Genomic DNA, 20,125 nt, shown 5'->3' with positions numbered 1-20,125 from the left:
CAGGAGTTCTTAACCTTTTTAAAATAGTAAACTTCTACAATTTGGTGAAGCCTATAGACTCATTCTCAGAATTATGTTTTAAAATATGTAAAATAAAAATAATAATGCCAAAAATAAGAGTCATATTGAAGTCCAGTTATCAAAATATTTTAAGACAAATTTATGGAACCCAGGTTAATAACTCTTGGGTTAGCAACCAAAAGATTTTGAACTAAAAATAGCAACAATAATTGAAGCAAAGTAGCAAGAAATAAAACAAACCCCTACCAAATCATCACACTTTCCCTATATCACAAAAAAGCCAGTATAAAGATATTTTAAAAGAAATTCCTTTTAAAACAGCTATTGAATCTATGAAATAGCAATGAGTTAATATATATATACATATATGTCTCATTCTACACTCTAAATCTTCCACTCTCTAATAAGGAGGTGAGTAGCATGATAGCATTTTAAGATTAAAATTAATATCCAATAACTCCAAGTATTATATTTTATAAAGTTTATTAATAATCACTTGAAGTAGAAGAAATACAAGAACAAAAGTAAAAACCTAAGTAAAAGCCACATGAGTGAAATTCTCCTGCCTGGGCACTCACCCCACTTACACCAACCTCATTTCTGGGTAAAGAGAGCACGAGGGCAGAGCTACTCTCAACTTATATCTTCCCTACGTCAGTTCGTAACATGAGAAGGAACATGGGAAGCTGGGATTTAGACTCCTGGGGAGCAAAATTCTAATTACACAACATAAATAATCATTATTCTTCTGGAATCATGGTTGATCATTAAGCTGATCAGAGTTCTTAAGGCTTTCAAAATCACTTATCTTTATAACATTGTCGTCATTATACAAATTGTTCTGGTTCTGCTTACTTCTTAAAATTGTCTTACTTAGCAATAATCTCTCCCTTAATCTACCCTCTCTATAATCCCCGGGACTTTTTCTTTCTCTCCTTTCCTTCCTATTTTCCTGTTGTACTTTCTGTCAAGTGTGTCTTCCTGTTGAGAAATGTATTTCTACACACAATTGTGTGTGTACATTCTTTGCTCCTTTTGCCAGTTCAGATGAGAGCAAAGTTCAAATGTCAATTGTCCTCTTTTTTATTCATATGGACTTCTACTTTCACATCCTAAATATGTATAAGGACTTCCCCAAAACCTACTGTTCCTTTTCCCTCCCCCCAATGTATTCTGTTCCTCTTTCTTTCCATTATTCTCTCAAGACAACAGAACTCTTTCAGGCTTTGTCTGAGGGTGATGAGAATAAAGGAGAAAACATGTGTCATCTCCTCATACCATAATGTAAGCAATTTATCCTTGTTTAGTTCCTTATGCTTGTTCATTCATGTTTCCCTTGTTATATTTATTTTAACTTTTGTTTGTGATTAAACTTCAGAGTGTACACCCAACGCTGGTATTTTTATCAGGATTTCCTAGAAGTCCTTTATTTGATTAGAGATCCATCTTTTCTTCTTTAGGATTATAATCAGTTTTGCTGAGTTGTTCTTAGTTTAAAGTTATACCTTTGTCTTCTGGGATATCATATTCTAAGCTCTCTGTTTTATCAGACTGGTGACTACTTAATCTTGTGTAATCCTGACTATGGCTCCTTGGTACATTAATTTTGATTTCTACCTGTTTGAAGTATTTTTTAACCTTTTTTTAATCTAAAGAATTAAAATTTTTTGTTTATTTATTCTTCCAGACTACTTTATGATTTCAGATTTTATATTATGATTGGGCTCTGCCAAAATTCTTTTTTAAGAGATATTTTATTTTGTAATAATGTAATAATAATTGTCAACATGTTTTTCAAAATTATAAGATTCAAATTTTCTCCTTCCCCTCCTTCACTCATCCCTCCTGGAAACTTACAATTTGATCTGGGTTATATATGTATTATCATGCAAAATATCTTTCCATATTGGTCATCATTGTAAGAGAATACTCATACCAAAATCCCCAAATAAAAACAAAAATAAACTCATGGGAAAATGTAGTATGCTTTGATCTGCATTCTGACTCCAACAGTTCTTTCCCCAAAGGTGGATAGCATCCTTTGTCCTAAGTCCTTCAGATTTTGTCCTGGATTGTTGTACTGCTGAGAGTAACTAGGTCTTTCACACTTGATCATCACATAATATTGCTGTTACTGTGTACGGTGTTCTTCTGGTCTGGCTTATTTCATTTTGCTTCAGTTCATGTAGCTCCTTCCAGGTTTTTCTAAAATCCTGATCATCATTTCTTATAGTGCTATATAGTATTCCATCACCGTCATATACCACAATTTGTTCAACCATTCCCCAACTGATTGATATCCCCTCAGTTTCCAATTCTTTGTCACCACTCAAAAAGCCATTATGTTTCCCCCTCTTTTTTATCACCTCTTTGGGACATAGACCTAGTAATGGTATTATAGGATCAAAGATCTTAGTTTTATAGCCCTTTGGCATAGTTCCAAATTGCCCTCCAGAATGGTTGGATGAGTTCACAACTTCACCAACAATGCATTAATGTCCCAATTTTGCCACATCCCCTCCAAAATTCATCATTTTCCTTTTTTTAACCCTTACTTTCCATTTTAGAATCAATATTGAGTATTGGTTCAAAGGCAAACTAGTGATATGGGTTTCATAATAAGGGTTAAGTGACTTGCCCAGAGTCACACAGCTAGGAAGTGTCTGAGGCCAGATTTGAACCTAGAATCTCCCATCTCTAGGCCTGACTTTCTGAACCACCCAGCTGCTTCCTATCACTTACTTTTATTGTCATAGAGGCCAATCTGATAGGTGTGAACTGGTATCTCTGAGTTGCTTTAATTTTTATTTCTGTAATCAAGAGCAATTTAGAACATTTTTTCATATGATTATTGATAACTTTAATTTCTTCATCTGAAAACTCTTTGTTCATATACTTTGACCATTTAATTGGGGAAAGGCTTGTATTCTTATAAATTTGATTAAATTCTCTATAAATTTGAGAAATGAAATATTTATCAGAGAAATGTGCAATAAATTTTTTCCCAGTTTGTTATTTCCCTTCTAATTTTGGTTACATTAGCTTTGTTTGTACAATAATTTATTATAATCAAAATTATTCATTTTATATCTAATGTCTCTATCTCTTGTTTTGTCATAAATTCTTCCCTTCTCCATAGATCTGACAGGCAAACTATTCTATATCCCCCTAATTTACTTATGGTATCACCTTTTATGTCTAAATCATATATACATCATATACACATACTTGGAATAGGGTCTGAGATACTGGTCTATATGTAGTTTCTGCCATACTGTTTTCTAATTTTCCCAGCAGTTTTTGTCAAATAGTGAGTTCTTGTACCAAAAACTGGGGTCTAGGAGTTTATCCAGCACTAGGTTGATAAGGTCATTTACCCCTGTATATGTATTATAATATATATATATACATATATATATGTATTAGATGTGTCTATTTAACCTATTCCATTAATTGATTATTCAGTTTCTTAGCCAGTAACAGATTGTTTTGATCATTTCTGCTTTATAGAACAGTTTAAGATCTGGTACTGCTAAGCTACCTTCCTTCACATTTTTTTCATTATTTCCCTTGATATTCTTGACTTTTTGTTTTTCCAGATGAATTTTGTTATTATTTTTTCTAATTCTATAAAATGGTTTTTTAGTAGTTTGATTGGTATGGCACCCAATAAATTATTTTACAAGCTAATAGCTTGGCCTATGCATTAGCAATTAATATTTTTCCAATTGTTGAGATCCAAATGTTTCCAGTTGTTTCCAATATGAAAGGTATTTTGCAACTGTGTTCATATAATTCCTATATTTGTCTTAACATGTATATACCCAGATATTTTATGTTGTTTAGAGTTATTTTAAATGGAATTTCTCTTTCTAAAGTCTGCTGGACTTTGTTGGTAATACATAGAAATGCTAATGATTTGTGTGAGTTTATTTTGTACCCTGCAACTTTGTCAGTTATTATTTATTCCAACTAGTTTTGTAGTTGATTCTGTAGAGTTCTCTAAGTATACTATCATATGATCTGTAAGGAATGATAGTTTAGTTTCCTCATTGCCTGCTTTAATTCCTTCAATTTCTTTTTTTTTCTCTAATTGCTACCGTTAGCATTTCTAATACAATATTAAATAATAGTGGTGATAATGGGCATCTTTGCTTCACCCCTGATCTTACTGGGAAGGTTTCTAACATGTAAACTGCATTTTGAAAGAAACCAGGGATCCTAAAAGGTGACTGCATATCAGGTATGAAGGCAACATGAGCAAAGGCAAGGACAGAGAAAGAGTAACTTCAATTTTTCCCTTTTTATTGTAAAGCTAGCATTTCTAGTACAATAATAAATAATAGTGATGATAATGGGCATCCTTGCTTCATCCCTGATCTCATTAGGAAGGCTTCGAACTTCTCCCCACTGCAGATGATATTTGCTGATGGTTTTAGGTAGATTCTACTTTTCATTTTAAGGATTAGTCCATTTATTCCTAACCTTTGCAGTGGTGTGTGTGGTTTGGTTTTTTTTTTTTTTAATAGAAATGGGTACACTCTGCCACAATTCTATAGAGAAAATCTGCACTGACCCAGGTATTGTTTTCAGGGAGTATTGAGTTTTGTGTTATTCCAGGATCTTGGGGAGTGCTCACACTGCGTATCTGCATGCTTCAAGTACTTCTGAAGTGGTCTGATTCAGGGCAGTGGGATTACTGTCCCCCTGGTCTCGACTCTGCAAATTACTATGGGTTTAGGTATGAGCAACAGACCTGTGGGTTTGCCCCATTTGGAATTCCAATGGTACTATCAGTTTATTGATATAATCAGTTACTATCAGCCAGTTGGAAAACTTTTGTTGGCTCAGTGTAACAGAACTACATGTTCCTCCTGGGTCTGAGATTTCTTCCCTGGTTATTTTTCTGCAGACTTCATACTGGGATGGAACTAAGCACAGCACTCTTGGGGGAAGAATCTACTCTGTTTGCTTCTGAACTTATTCCTTGCTCAGTACACAGACTATGACTGGCAACTGCTCCTTGCCTGGAACCCTGGAACACCATCCCTGGGTGCAGGTTTCCTCCTCAGTACATTCTGGATCTATGATTCAGAATTATGTACTGAGAGACAAAGCTGTGAGGTGGGAGCTGTTACTGCATCCTGTACAAATTTAGGCTCCTTTATGCCAGATCTAAGTGCACAGCTTCTCCCTGCACTAGAAAGCTCCACTCAGAGAACTCCTAGCCAGGCTCTGTCCCCAGCGGCTACAAACTTCTCTGTCTGATTCCCTTTGTCAGAGGGGGCTGGCCAAAAAAAAAAAAAGGACTCATGATTTTTTCCTTGATCTGACAAGTTTTCTAGATCTTTTTAGAATAGCTGGGATGGAGCAGGGGTGGGAGCTCAGTCTACATCTTCATTCTACAATGACACGTTGGCTCTCTTTCAAAATAAAATTTTTTTTAAATAAGAAAAAGAAGCAAGATAGGATCTTATGGTTTAACATTCTACGTGGTTGGAAGACAACTGAGAAGTATTGAATTCTAAGAATTGAATTATGAAGAAACTTAAGAGAATTCTGATCGTAAGGAAGAAGTGGAGTTATCTAAAGAGATCAGTGAGGATAGTCAAGAAATTTATCAGCTAACTTAGACTTCAATACAAATGTATAGAAGACATTCCTATTTCTCAGAGTGAGTGAAGGGCTGGTTGCAATTTTCTCTAGTAGTGCCTGACGATATACCAGAAACAATCCGGAATGCTAGATCCTATTAAGAGGGGAAACACAAAAAAGAAATTGGGATTGCTTAGCCAGAAGAAGAAAAGGCTAAGGATGGATGCTTATTGTCTTCCATTCCATGGATAGTTTTTATGAGAGGAGTTCTGGGCAGCTCTTTAGTTCTCTTTAAATACAGAGAAGAGTTGTTCAGTTTAGGACATAATCTCATTTCATATATTACCTAACATTCAAATATTGCTAGATTAACTTGAGAGCGCTGGGATGGTATTTATTGTAGTCTGGCCTCAGACATTTATTAGTTGTATGATCCTGGGCAAGTCACTTCACCCTGTTTGTCTCATTTTCCTCATCTGTAAAATGAGCTGGAGAAAGACATGGAAAACTACCCCAATATCTTTGCCCAAAATATCTCAAATGGGGTTCTGAAGAGTAGAATATGATTGAAACTACTAAACAACAAAATGGGCCAGATATTGGGCAGAGATCCAAATTGCAATAAGAAATGTAATTAAGTAACTTTTAATTATAATTTAATTAATGATAAAATTTATAAAGATTCCTCTATAATAGATTTAAATGGGATATAATAGGAATAGGAATAACATTAAAAGTCTATGTAATGATGAAAGTGCCTGTACACTTCACCTTCCCTTCCTCTATGCTCTAGAGGTTATAACTTAAGGAAACTGGACCCCTATGACTAAGTCACTTGAGAAGGAGGAGGAGAAAAGGGGGGTGCCCTGCTCATAACTCCTAGGACTGGAATCTATGATTAAAGAAGACCATTTCATCAACCTGTTCCGTACTGCTCAGAATGCCTAATCCTTTTCATAACTTCTGTTGAGTTGTTGTTCAAGCTTATAAAATCTCTGCAACCTGGACACTGGACGTCTCAGACCACACAGACTGGGGGTGGCTTCAGATCTCTAACTTCTGAATTTTGTGCCCACAAAATAAAGTCAGATCTTTGGCTCGAGAATTTGGCTCAGTTCTTTTAATTTCTTTCAAAATGCAAAAGTGAGAATCCCTCATCTCAGAACTTACATTCTGAGATGGAAAACAAATGCAAAACAAATATCAGAGTGGTAGCATATGAAGGAAGTCTTGGTTCAGGATGATACAGGAATTGTTTGTAGAGCCAGAGGGCAATAGTTTGTCATATCCTTTTCTACAGCAATGGTAGAATTGATTAGATTTTTGTAGAAAGTTGTGGGGTGGGGGTAAGTTTTCGTGGATGATCAAAGAGAGGGCATAAGATTCAGGGCTTCAATGATTCTATGTGCCACCTTCTGATATTTCATTTGAATTCTATTCAGGTCTAAGTATAGAGAGAACAAGATTTTTAGCCAAGTAGAGTTGGGGTAGGAGGAGGGTTGGAGGGAATCCTTGAGAAGGGAAATAGATTGAGCGGGGAGTAAAAGTTAAAGGAAGGAGAAATATATGATTCAGATTGGACTAGTAAAGAGAGAGCTAGATTTTGGATCAGAGGACCTAGATTCAAGTCCAAGATTTGCAACGAATTTATATGACCTTGGATCTCAATTTCCTTCTCTGCAAAATTTTAAAAATCACCTGCAGTCTATGAACTTGTATTTAAATATATAAATATATATATAATAACCATGTTTGAATATATTTGCTTTTCTTTTTAGACCCATTTTTAAAAATTTTATACATTTAAAATATGATTCTGAGAAAGGTTTCTCCAGACTACCCAAGGGATCCCTGATTCAGAAAAGGTTAAGAACCCCTGGGTTAAATAATCTCTTGGGCCTCTTACAACTCTAACCCTATAATCCCATGATCTCCACTGATATGGAGCTGGTTACCAAGAAAAAAAGAGGAACAAAAAGATGGTGATCTTGAACATTCATTTGTATACCTAATATACATGCCCTGACTATCTAAAAGAAACTACCTGAGAAATGGGGTAGGAAAAAAGCATATATATATGCAAATATTATCTCATTTGATTCTCATAACAATCCGGTGAGCTAATATTTTTGTGTGTGTGTATGTGTGTTATATAACAAATATATATACACAAATAAGTTGTTATATTATAATTCCCTTTTTTTTAATAATTCCTGTCTTATAGATGAGACAAATAGAAGTTACGTTGCCCAGGGTGACACAGCAAATGTCTGAGGCTAAATTTGAACTTGAGTCTTTCTGACTCCAAACATACTATACTGTCTACCTACCTCAAGAAGCTTAGAAACTCTCTGGGCTTCAGCAATTTTCCTTTTATATCTTCACCCTGACTTCCTACCCCTCCCTTATCAGAACTAGAGTATGTGGCTCAGGACTTTACTTCCCATTCCAAGGACTCTACTTAACCAGTAAATGTGATGGCTCTCAGTCTCTCAGTCACTCTCTCAGTCACTCTCAATCTCTCTCAATCTCTTTCTCAGTCTCTCTCAAACTCTCCCTCTCTCCTTTCTTTCTCTCCTTCCCCCTCTCTCTTTCTCTCTCATTCTCTGCCTCTGTCTCTCTGTCTGTCTCTCTCTCTCTGTCTCTCTCTCTGTCTCTGACTCTGTCTCTCTCTGTCTGTCTCTCTCTGTCTCTGTCTCTCTGTCTGTCTCTCTCTGTGTCTGTCTGTCTCTCTCTGGGTCTGTCTGTCTCTCTCCCCTTCGCTCTCTCTGTCTCTCTCTGTCTGTCTCTGTCTGTCTGTCTGTCTCTGTCTGTCTGTCTGTCTCCCTCTCTCTGTCTCTCACTCTCTCTCCCCTTCACTCTGTGTGTGTGTGTGTGTCTCTCTCTGTGTCTGTCTGTCTCTCTGTCTCTCTCCCCTTCGCTCTCTCTGTCTCTCTCTGTCTGTCTCTGTCTGTCTGTCTGTCTCCCTCTCTCTGTCTCTCTGTCCGTCTCTGTCTGTCTCTGTCTGTCTGTCTGTCTGTCTGTTTCTCTCCCTCTCTCTGTCTCTCCCTCTCTCTCCCCTTCACTCTGTGTGTGTGTGTGTGTGTGTCTCTCTCTCTGTCTCGTACCCACTGGGAATAGCCTAGTGAGCAGAAGCAACCTGCTGGCCAACTGGGGCCTCTCCCAGTCCTGCCTGGAAACACTGTAGTGGTTGAGCTACAGCCAACAGTCCCAGCCCATGACCTTGTTTGCTCTCAAGCCTGGAAGGGTAGCGAATGAGGGAGCGGGGGATGGGCTCGATCTTGAAGAGCCTTGGGGAACCATACTCCTCGGTTTACCATCTGGAGACCCATCTCACACCAGGCTGCTCCTTGCCTCTCTCCCCATCCCAGGGCTCTGACTCTTTCACCCAAGCCAGCGAGGGAGAGGTTTCCTTCTCTGGATCTTGGCCAGATCCATGAAGCTAAGCCCAACTCAACCTCTGCCAACCTCATCCCTAGAAGCATGGCGCATCCCTAGATGGGTGATACATCAGAAAGACGGATGAGCTTGAACATCGCAGAACCTGACTTCAAATCCTATTTCAGTCACTTACATTTTTGTGACCGTGAAAATATGACTTGATGAGGGGGTAGGATTAGATGACCCCTGAGATCCGGATTTAAGGTCACGTGATCCTTCGTGATACTATGTCCTATCCCAGTTTAGGGATAAAGCTGGAACACAGATAAATTATGACCTTCTCCATAGAGGTCTTTCCTTCCACTGTGCCGCCTCCTCTGACATAAATTTACATGTACAATTGATCTCAAAATGCCTAATTATTCATAGGCTGTCATTCTGATTAGAATGTGATCTTTTTAAGGACAGCAAGAAAGGAAGACAGAAAATAAAAATTTATTAAATATCTATTATTTGTCAGGCATTGTGCTAAGTGTTTTACAGATATAATCACATTGATCCTCACAACAACCCTGGGAAGTAGGTGCTATCCTTGTTCCCATTTTACAGTAGGGAAAACTAAAGTTAAGTTTATCCAGCTGCCCCCAAAATTGTTTTCTATCTTGTTACTTTGCTAAAGTTTTAGCTTTAATTATTTTAGTTGAATTAATTTTAGTTTCATTTTTAAGCATTCTCTATATAGACCATCATATCATTTACTAAAAAGTGGTAGTTTTGTTACCTCTTCTCTTTTGCTTATTCACTCCATTTTTTAAAATTTTATTACTATAGCTATCATTTCTAGAGCTATGTTAAATAATAGTGGTGATAATAGAATACTTGTTTGATTGTCCCTTCTTGGTCTTTCTGAAAAGATCTCTATCATTCCCCCATTAAATATACTGTTGATCTTTGTTTTTAGATAGAAATTATTTAGCATATTAAGGAAAGAGACAGTATTATTTTACTCCTGTGCTTTTTAGTGTTATAACAAAGAGTGTTAAATCCAGATCTAAGTCCAATATTTTTCAAAAGCTTTTTTAGTGTCTATTGATTTAATGATTAGGTCAGCAAGTTGGCTATATGGATAGAGTGCCAGGTCTGGCATCAGGAACACTCATCTTCCTGAGTTCAAATCTGGCTTTAGAGACTTACTATCTCTGTGACCCTGGGCAAGTCACTTAATCTTCTTTGTCTCAGTTTCCTCATCTGTAAAATGAGTTGAAGAAGGCAATGGCAAACCATTCCAATATCTCCACCAAGAAAAGTCCAAATAGGGTCATGAAGAATCAGATATAACTGAAACAAATGAACATACATTATATTTTTTTATTGTTATTGTATAAATTTCCCTTGCATTTCTGATATAAACCTAACCTGGACATAGTGCACAATTTTAAATATTTTGCTGTAGTTTTTATGCTAATATTTTATTTAATATATTTGCAGCAGTATTCATTAGTAAAATTAGTCTATAGTTTTATTTCTCTGCTTTGTCCTTGGTTTAGATACCAAGACCATATTTGTATTCTACGAGGAATTTCGTAGGACATCTTTTTTTCCTCTTTTTTGATAATAGTTCATATGTTAGAATTAATTATTCAGTTAATGATTAATAAAATTCACTTGTAAAACCTTTTGATCCTGGGACTTTTTTATTTCTGAGTTCATTTAAGTTTTATGTTTTTCCTGAAAATGAGTTATTTAAATATCTTTCTTGTAATGTTAATCTATATGATTTATATTTATGTGAACATTCACCCATTCTTTCTAATTTTGTCAACCTATAATTAGACAAAAGAATTTCTGATAACTTCCTTTATTTCATCTTCACTTGTTATGATTTCCCCTTTTTATTTTTGGTGCCATTATTTTGGTTTTTCATTTTCTTTTTAAGAATGAGATTAACTTTAAAAAATGTTTTTTTTAATTGCTAGTTTAATCCATCAGTTTAATTAATGAGGTTTTTTGTTTTCAGTTTTATTAACTTCTTCTTTGATTTTTTTTATAATTTCTAATTTGACATTTAATTGGGATTGTTTTATATGTTGCTTTTCTTGGTTGGATGCCCAATTCATTGATCTGTTTTTCTTTTTGTTAATGAAGATATTTAATAATATAACCTTTCCCCAAACACTATTTCCCCAAAATTTTGGTATGTGGTCTCTTTGTCATTTTCTTTAATAAAATTATCTATTGTTTCTATTTGTTTTTTAATCTACCAGTTCATTAAGATAAAATTGTGATAGGCACAAATTTATGATGACCAATTCTTCAAAGCCCTTTAGTGAATATAATTTTAATGAGTTGTAGTCAGTAAAAATTGTGCTTTTCTGAACTGGTGAGGTTTTATGTCCCAGTACAGAAGTATAAAACATGTAGCTCACAACACTCCCCAATATAACCTCAACCAGAATAAATGTAATTGGGAAAGATTTAACAGAATAAATAAAAATACAATAGAATATAACACAATACTAAGTTTTCTAGATCTGATTTTTAAAATATGAAACCTGGAGGAATGCTTATCTACAGTTTAGTGGCCTCCATTTCTATTTGAATTTGACAACATTGTGTTTAGCACATAGTCAATTTTTGTAAATTTGTTATATATATCTGAGTCTATGTATACATACATTCATTTCTATTAGCACTCAGGAATCATTAGAGATCTCTCATGTCTAACTTTTCTAAAATTCTATTAAAGTTCTAAACTTCTTTCTTGTTTGTCTTTTTGTAAGATTTGTAATCTATGTTTGAATGTGGTATATATATTGAGTCATCAAAATAAAGTTTTGATTCCTTTTTATCTTATTTTTAACTCTACATGAATTCTTATGCTTTAAGTGTATTTCTTTTAAAAAGAATTCTGCTTTCTAAGATATTCTTTCTCTCATTTTATAGGTGAGTTCATACCATTCTCCTTCATGCTCATGATTATTATTTCTCTCCATCTCATCCTGATATATATTTTATTCTCCTTATCTCCCAATCCCATCTTTATAGAGAAAAAGAAGGCAGTGAGATTGTGTTCAACACTGAGACGTTTGTCTTGTCATTCTCTCTCCCTTTCTTGTCTTCACCAAGGTGCAGATCATAAGTTTTTACACTGTATTTCTTTTTTTTTTCTTATTAACTGTGAGACCATGGACAAATCACTTAACTTCAGTTTCCTCATCTCTAAAATTAGGACAATAATAGCACTTACCCCTAGGGTTGTTATAAGAATCGAATGAAATACTATATATAAAATGTTCTGTAAGTCCTATGTGAATGCAAATTATGATTATTAGCTGCTTCTTGAGTGACATACCAAATAGCTACTGTTTTGTTATGCTATATTAATGATGGATTAATTATTTTTAATTATTATATTAATAATACTTCTACTGCCTCCATAATACCTTCCTTAATCACTCTAGTTAGAAGTGAGCTCATTTTCCTTAAATCAATATGGTCTTTCTATTTTGCTTTTTCTATGCACATAATCATTTTCTAACAGATAGAATATGTCTCCCTATATGACCTGAGCCCCATAAAAGCTACCCTATGTCCAAGGCACAATTTAGGTTAATTGGGTTACCAACCACTTAAAAATCATAGCTCCCAAGTCTCAACCAATGTTTTCTTTGACCAGATCTACCAGAATTTACATTTGTTCAAAACAAAAGATATTTAATGGAAAAGCATGAGGTCTTTTTCTATCATGGTCATGGTAGGGGAAGTGAGAGAAATACAACAGAGTTTGCATATTTCAGGGCTTAAGAAGCCTCTTCTGAAGTAATATGGCTGATGGGGTACAGATGGGGTGGGTCTAGGAAGAGATAAAGCTAATTAAGCAAAGTTCATACAACAAAAGATATATCAAGGAAAATAATGAAATAAAAATGTGAAGGATGCCAGATAGTAAACTGTACTAGAAAGCAGTGGTCATCAAAACAATATGGTACTGGCTAAGAGACAGAAGGGAGGATCAATGGGATAGACTAGGGGTAAATGTCCTCAGCAAGATAGTCTACAATAAACCCAAAGATCCCAGCTTTTGGGACAAAAACTTCTGGGAAAATTGGAAAACAATATGGGAGAGATTAGGTTTAGATCAACATCTCACACTCTATACTAAGATAAATTCAGAATGGATAAATGACTTAAATATAAAGAAAGAAACTATAAGTAAATTAGGTGAACATAGAATAGTATACTTGTCAGATCTATGGGAAAGGAAAGAATTTAAGACCAAGCAAGAGATAGAGAATATTACAAAATGTAAAATGAATAATTTTGATTACATTCAATTAAAAAGTTTTCGTACAAACAAAACCAATGCAACTAAAATTAGAAGGGAAGAAACAAATTGGGGAAAAAATCTTTATGACAAAAACCTCTGACAAAGGTCTACTTTCTCAAATCTGTAAGAAGCTAAATCAATGGTCAAAGGGCATGAATAGGCAGTTTTCAGATAAAGAAATCAAAACTATCAATAAGCACATGAAAAAGTGTTCTAAATCCCTCATAATTAGAGAAATGCAAATAAAAACAACTCTGAGGTATCACTTCACACCTAGTAGATTGGCCAATATAGCAACAAAGGAAAGTGATAAATGTTGGAGGGGATAAGGCAAAATTGGGACACTAATACATTACTGGTGGAGTTGTAAATTGATCCAACCATTCTGAAGGGCAATTTGAAATTATGTGCAAAGGGTTTTAAAAGATTGCTTACCCTTTGATCCAGGCATACCACTGCTGGGTTTGTACCCCAAAGAGATAATAAGGAAAAAGACACGTACAGAAATATTCATAGCTCCACTCTTTGAGGTGGAAAAAAATTGAAAAATGAGGGGGTGTCCCTCTATTGGGGAATGACTGTATAAATTGTGGTATATGTTGGTGATGGAATACTATTGTGCTCAAAGCAATAATGAACTGGAGGAATTCCATGTGAACTGGAACAACCTCCAGGAACTGATGCAGAGTGAAAGGAGCAGAACCAGGAGAACATTGTACACAGAGACTGGTACACTGTAGTACAATCGAATGTCATAGACTTCTCTACTAGCAACAATGCAATGATCTATGATAATTCTGAGGGACTAATGAGAAAGAATACCATCCACCTCCAGAGAATGAACTGTGGGAGCAGAAACATAGAAGAAAAACAACTACTTGATCACATGGTTCAATGGGGTTATGATTGGGGATGTAGACTCTAAATGATCTCCCTGGTGCAAACATCAATAATATGGAAATAGGCTTTGATCAAGGATACATGTAAAACCCAGAGGAATTGAGCATTGGCTACAGGAAGGGGTGGGGGAGGGGAGCGAAAGAATATGATTCTTGTAACCAAGGAAAAATATTCTAAATTGACTAATTAAATAAAAATTTCAAAAAAAGAGAAATAATTAAAATTAAAAAAAAATAAAATTGAAGGCATAAACTATGAATATCATGAAATTATGGGTTTTTTTTTTTTCTCGAAGTGATACATCACCCGAGTTATGCTTGGTTTTTTGATAAATTTTGACACACCAAGCTCAAAAGGTTGCCCATCACTGATATATATGTGTGTATCCACACACACACACACACACACACACACACACACACACACACACACACATATATGGATATGGATAGCTGGTGGTACAGTGGATGGAGAGCTGGGTCTACAGTCAGGAACTCTTCTTGAGTTCCAATCTAGCCTCAGACACTTGCTAGCTGTGTGACCCTGGGTAAATCACTTCACCCTGTTGGCCTCAGTTTCCTCATTTATAAACCGAGCTAGAGAAGGAAATGGCAAACCACTCCTATATCTTTGCCAAGAAAACCTCAAATGGGGTCACAAAAAGAGTTGAACGTGACTGGAGAATGAATTAATATATGTATTGTATAGACGTACCTTGTTTCTGTGTATATAGAATAGACACATAAACTAGGTATGGGTATGTGTAAACACACACAAATACATGTTATGTGAACACACATATGTTATGATAGGGGATGCATACACCCATTCTATGTGAACAACAGACATCTGAAAGGCTACAGGACAGATGTATTCCCAATCCTGAAAGACTGCAAGGGATTTTGATTCCTACCCGAGGAGGAAGCCAGTATTTTCCTAAGGACAAGGGCCAGGAGGAGGGTCCTGAGCCCTCAGGTACAAATGGGGTTAGAGGTGAGGAAAGAGATGGGGACTGTGGCGGACAATCCCTCATCCTCATTTGAATCGTGCTGGAGCAAACAAGACTTGGAGCAGGGACAACAGCCCAAGAGAGTCATATAACCTTGTGGATGCCATTTCTTTGGACCAGAGAACTGAGGATAAGAAGGCAACCTATCATGGAGTTTGGAAAGGCAGAGAAACTATGAATTGCTTTCCCAGTCCTGGTCGGCATCCCAGCCTCCTTTGCCCGAGACTCCCAGAGGAAGCCTCTATCTCCGGGCTAAGGTTGTCCCTTTGTCTTGATGGGACTGTTACTTAGGAGAAAAATGCAGACCTACCTGGGAACTGAAGACCCAGTTTTGCATCATTGTTCCAGGAAGGGTGGAGTGTGAAAGTAACCTGGAACTGAACCAGGTCCTCTGTGTCTCTTTGAATAGAGATGCTTCCTTTCAATGTGTGAGGTTGTAAGAACTTCTGATGAAGCATCAGATTAGGCAGGGCTGAGCTGGGTCCTGGGAAGGGCCTTTGTTTCTCTTGGAAGAAAGGTTCTTGTTTCCAGAAGCTCTTTGCCAAGATGAGGAGTAGGTGCCAATTCAGCTTGCTGCAGGTCATGGGCTAGTACCTCAAACAAAGGCTGGAGGCAATACAGAAACAGGCTGTGTTCATTAAAGACTGACCATTGCAAACATGTGAAGAGAAGCATCCTTTACTTTTATAACCCCAAAGGGAAATTTGGGATGAGAAGTACGGGTGACAACCTAGAATGAATGAATGAATGAATGAATGAATGAATGAATGAATGAATGAATGAATGCAAAAAGCAGTTACTGAATGTTCACTGTATGTTCATACATCTTCCTCATCCTTCCCCAGAATTCCCTGCACTCTCCCTCTGATTGCCACAGAATGGCTGGTTGAGATCTGAGCAAGGTCTTGCTTCCTTAGTGCACGGATGTCTCCCTCTGCTACATGGATGATATAATTTGACCAGACCAGATGTGGTCTTGGTGGCAGAGGCCCTGCCTCAGTCAGTGACCCATAGGAGGAACAAAGGACAGGAAATAAACACTAAGAAAACAGGATCCAGCTAGACAAGTCAAGTTTGGGAGAAGATAATGGATAAGGAAGATCCAGAGGACCTCAAAGGCAGTCTAGAACAAACTACACATGGGGGCATGATGGTTGGCAGAATTGCTGACAAGGTTCATGAATGAGCATCTACTCTGTCACAGGCTCACAGTTCCAACACCTTTCCTCTTCCCTCAACCCAGGCCCCATCTACAAGGATGTGGCTCCTGAAGATTTTCTGTTTTGCCCAATTCACCTTTTTTTTTTTTTGCCTAAATAGCAATCCTCCAATTGTAAACTCCTTGAAGGCAGGGATTGTCTTTTGCCCGTTTTTTTATCCTAGCACTTAGCATAGTGCCTGGCATATAGGAAACTCTTAATGAATGTTTATTGATGATTAGCTAGCACCCATCTGAGTTCTCAAGAGGGAGGAATGGATAATCATCATTTGGAAAGCCAGATTGAAATATACCAGAAAGGTTTTGTGTCACTCAAGCAACCCTTGAACATTTCTTATGCACCAACTATGTGCCATATACTGGATTAGTTGCTAGAGATACAAAGACAGAAATTAAAAAGATTCTACCCATAAGGAGCTTCCATTCTACTGAGTAAGACAATATAGGTATGAATAATATATAAAATAACATATGGGTGATGCAATATATGCAAGAATAATATATATGGGTACAATATATGCATAAATAATATATAGTGAAGATAATATATGCAAGAATAATGTATAATATGTAAGATAATATATAAAATAATGTATGGGTGAGACAATATATGCAAGAATAATATATAATATGTGAGTAAGATGATATATGCATGAATAATATATAAAATAATATATGGGTAATGCAATATATGCAAGAATAATATATAAAATAAGGGGGGAAGGAGGAGGGAAAAGGAATGAGCATTTACTAAGTGCCTACCACATACCAGGTCCAGAGTTTTACAAATATTATCTCATTCGGGGGGAAGGCACCAGGAGCTGATGGGATCAGGAAAGGCTTCATGTCAAAGGTAGGGTTCAAGTGGATATTTAAAGGAAAGTAGGGTTTCTAAAAGGTAGGGAGGGCCAGGTAGGTAACACAAGGAATAAGAGCACCAAAACTGGAGGCAGGAGATCCTGGCTCCACATCTGGCCTCAGACACTTCCTAGCTGAGAAACCCTGAGCAAATCACTTAACCCCAGTTGCCTAGCCCTTTCCACTCTTCTGTCTTAGAATCGATATCTAGTATTGATTCTAAGACAGAATATAAGGGTTTTAGGAGGAAAAAATTAAAAAGAGGGGAGTGCATTCCAAGTAGGGTGGACAGCCTGTACAGATCAAGAATGAAGAGTGGAGATGAGGAACAGCAAGAGGGCTAGTTGGACTGGATTTGAGAGGGATCTCTCTAATTTTCTTGGATAGACATTGCAAATGGACAATGGACAAGGGCCAAAAATTTGAAAAAGAAGAAGAGAAGGGTGTGGATTGGTTCTAAAAATGTATAAAAATCATTGGATGAATCAAAGCTTCTCCCTCAACGAAAAAAAAAAAAGCCCATCTTTTTAATACCCAAGTTCTTCTGGTTGTGATGTATGGAAGGATTCAAGTCTGGTGGTTGAATAATCAAAATTCAGGTTCACCCAAATGGGCATGAAGAGGTGTGCAAGCCCATTACACGTTATACTTTATATGTACATATACTTTTTACCAATTACATGTAATAAATTTCCACACAAGTTTTCCTAAGTTATGTGATTGAACTTACCTCCTTCCTCCTCCTGGTGCTGACGTGGATAAGATTTAATTTGCATTATTGGAGGAAACACACTGAGGAGAACATGACTCCACTTGAGTAGCTGAGAACTGATTATCTTAATAAAGGCATAGATGGCATAATTACATTTTCAGATAATATAAGGTTGGGATGGATAGTTAGTATGTCAGATGACAGAATCTGGAACTGAAAATAAGTTGATAGCTCATCACAATAAGGCAAATCTAAAAAAAAGAAATATTGGAATCTTGAATAGGAATAAATTTTAATGGGGATAAATGTGAGAGTCTACATGTATTTAAAAAAAATAACTCCACAAGCTCGAAATAGGGGAAATTAGAATAAATGAATAAAAAGACATTTATTATGTGCTTACTATGTGCCAAGAGCCCTTCTAAATGTTGAGCATACAAAGAAAAAAAATGAGATAATCTATCTACTTAAGGGGCTCATGCTCTAGCTGGGGAGACAATATATATAAGAGATTTTATGAGGTTCACCCAATGTGCTAAGGCTGCTAGAAGACCTGAGTTCACACAACACCACTTAATAGCTGTATGACTTTGGGTAAGTCACTTGATCTCTGAGCAAATGGACATATCTTAAGTCCTTAAAAGGATATGCAGTGGTAGGGCAGCTAGGTGGCTCAGTAGATAGAGTGCCAGACCTGGAGACAAGAAATTCTGGGTTCAAATCTGACCTCAGACATTTGTGATCCTGGACAAGTCATTAATCCCAAGTTTTCTGTGTTGGAATCTATATTTAAATTAGTGCTTTCCCGATTACCCCAATTCCTAGTGCCTTCACCCTACCCCTGGAGAAATGACTATTTATATACTTTGTATTGATATACAGAAAGTCATTTCTACATATTTTGTATTGAGACAAGCTGGGCTTGGAATCAGGAATCTTCCTGAGTTCAAATCTGGCCTCAGACACACACAGGCTGTGTGACCCTGGGCAAATCATTTAACTCCGTTTGCCTCAATTTTCTCATCTGTAAAATGAGCTGGAGAAGGAAATGACAGACAACTCCAGGATCTCTCCCAAGAAACTCCCAAATGGGGACACAACTGAACAACAAAAATATTTTGTACTTCTTATATGTGTTGTTTCTCCCCTCCATCTGAGTGTAAACTCCTGAAGGAGTTTTTTTTGTTTTTGTTTGCATTTTCGCTGCTTAATTGTCAGCGAGGGAGAGATGAGGAACAAAGGCAGCACTAGTTTATATAAAAACTTATTGGTGAAAGGACTGTATCATCGCCGAAGGCTCCTGTCTTCAGGTGACATTGTGCTGGTTTCACCAAGTTATGGAGCGCCGCAGTTTCCTGGAAGAGATGGAGAACCATTCAGACTTTGATCTGACCAGCCACGCAGGAGAGGGGCGCAGGACGGCGCCCATCACTGTGTAGACCTGTGACAGGCAGTTTAGATGGATAACAAGTTGGACCCAGAATTAAATAGGAAAGCAGCCTGGACTGCCTTTGGGAAACTGCAAAGCAGCTTTAATGACCCCAAGTTCCCCCCCTTTGTTCGGATCCAATGCCCTCAGCACAAAAAAGACCCATATTTTTATTACCAATGTCCTACCAGTTGTTGTTTTATGAAAGAAAGACAGACAATAGTCTAAAGAACCAAAAGTAAAAATCACACAGAGCAATAGTGAGGCATGTGATGTGTGGGAGCACACTGCAGCAGCGAATCAGTGAGGACAAGAAAAAAGATGTTATCGTGGTACTATACGAGAAAAAGAACAGACTAGTCTTGTGTCAAGGGTGGACAGTCTGAGGACTCCAGCAGAGTCCCTGAAATGTCAGGAGAAAGCAAAGAATGCCTCTAGCATTGGGTGAACTCCTAGAGGAGACAGCCAGTTAATACAGTGGATAGAGCAACAGTCCTGGAGAGGGGCAGACCTGAGTTCTAATCCAATTTCAAGACTCTAGCTGTGTGACCCTGGGCAAGTCACTTAACCCCATTGATCTCATTTTTCTCATCTGCAAAATGAGCTGACGTAGAAAATGGCAAGCCATTTTAGAGATAAAGAGAAGGAAAGAATAAAAAGAAAATAATAGAAAG

The sequence above is a fragment of the Monodelphis domestica genome, chromosome 2, assembly GCF_027887165.1.
Source record: "Monodelphis domestica isolate mMonDom1 chromosome 2, mMonDom1.pri, whole genome shotgun sequence".
In the NCBI taxonomy this organism is placed as follows: domain Eukaryota; kingdom Metazoa; phylum Chordata; class Mammalia; order Didelphimorphia; family Didelphidae; genus Monodelphis; species Monodelphis domestica.
This window is presented reverse-complemented; position numbering follows the sequence as displayed.